At 48.3% G+C, this 1,693-nt stretch overlaps 1 long non-coding RNA gene across 1 annotated transcript; it reads right to left on the bottom strand.

Annotated features, from left to right (window-relative positions):
* LOC115532646 (uncharacterized) lies at positions 1–1,463 on the bottom strand. Its single transcript, XR_003974085.1, has 2 exons — positions 1,149–1,463; positions 1–374 (listed from the first exon to the last, which is right to left on the bottom strand). It is a non-coding gene; the product is annotated as an uncharacterized LOC115532646 (long non-coding RNA).
* Positions 1,464–1,693: the final 230 nt, after the last annotated feature.

Genomic DNA, 1,693 nt, shown 5'->3' on the forward strand with positions numbered 1-1,693 from the left:
TTTTTCTTTTTCTTCTTCTTTTTCGTATTCCATAGAACCAAACTTAACTAATATTCCGCTTGGGGGCCGACGCCACAGGGTTTCAATCGTTTCAAATCCTCGTTTCTTGAGGAGGAGGGGGGGGGGATGCCATTTAAGCACCATTCTTCAAGTCACTCACAACACAGCGGTGGCAGCATGTGACTCCCCACACACTCAATAATATCAGTCACCCGTGGTGCACTGGAGTTACTTTAGCGATTCAACTGTGGTTTTATCTCCTTTGTCCCCCTCCTTTGACTCTACCCTGGGGAGCGCGTAGGAGAAATCGATCCCCCCCTCATTGATTTTTAGTAGGGCTCCCGAGATAGGAGGTTGGAATTCATCGGAAGAACCTGTGCGGAAGACAGAGACGGAGAGGCCGTAAGAGCAGGGACGTGCACGCCCCCTGGAGCACGAGATGCATGCGCTATCACAGCTAAAGGTCACCGGCGTGACCTGTCAGCCAAAGACAAATCGCAAAAAGTAGGGTCTCCTCTGTGCAGGCTCAACACGTTGTATGTCAATGACGCTTGTGGAAAACGTAGGCCTCAAACACGACGATACGATCGTAAAGGGCGCTGCCGACGCCGTTTCCGATCGTATTGCCGTGTTTGTTGCTTGTTGTGTTGAGGAACGGAGGAAGAGGAAGGATACGAAGGCCTCGGGCTTCAGAGGCTAAACTAGCATGACAATTGTTTACTTCCCGCTGTTTTTCCTGCATTTCCCCTCGGAGCATAAGAGGCACAAGCATGACGTTATCTTGATGGTGTTTTTTTATTATTTTTTTATAGATAGCCTGACGCAAAAGAGCTAATGTAAGATGGCGTATCGGGGGTTGGAATATGCTCTGTGAACACTGTTCCAGCATCCATTTCATCATGTCCTCTGATGTGCTGGGCCGCTAGCCCCCCAAAGGCTACTGCTCTCTATGCTACAGTAAACTCTGCTAACACTCAGCTTCATCTCGCATTCCCTTTTGCTACTTTCTCCTCTGCGCCGCTTGTTTGTCTCGCTCCTCCAGTCAATCAGCCCCTCAACTGTTTCATGTAGAAAAGCCTTACAAGACAAACAGCAGACGCAGCAGACATTGGGTCCGGGGAGAACCAAACAAGGTGGGTGAGGGATACCTGTTCTGAATTCCATCGCAGAGGGTTGGCCCCGGTGTATCCTCGCTTCTCCGGGGTCAGCCTGCGTAGTTTGATGGCGTAGCGATTGATAGCTTGTATCCAGTGGCTGGAGATGAGAGCGATAGGCACTCCTATGCAGTGCAGTGATCCAGGTCACCAGCTGTGTGGAGCGTTGGGGAGTTTTTTAACATAGTAAGTCAGAGAGCAACACAAACACATCAATATCCTCGTGATGTGTTTGTGCTGTCTGTTGTTTTATTCTGGCCCAGAGAAATAATTCTGTAAATAAAACTATTTGATTTGACTCCACACCAGCAATACCGCCGGGATCACAGCAGCTGTGGACGATCATTTGGGGGCTTTTGTGCTTGTGAAATACAAAGTGAAAAGCCCCTCATTGGGTAAAAAAAGTGAAATTTTTCCGGCACTCTCTTTTATGGGTGTTATGATTCCCTTCTGTCATTTCCTTCTCTTCTTTATCTGCTGCTTTCAAGCGCCAGACAAAGCAAATACACTGAGACAAATTGTCACCGTTCCAGATTTTC

Source organism: Gadus morhua, chromosome 2 (assembly GCF_902167405.1).
Source record: "Gadus morhua chromosome 2, gadMor3.0, whole genome shotgun sequence".
Taxonomy (NCBI): domain Eukaryota; kingdom Metazoa; phylum Chordata; class Actinopteri; order Gadiformes; family Gadidae; genus Gadus; species Gadus morhua.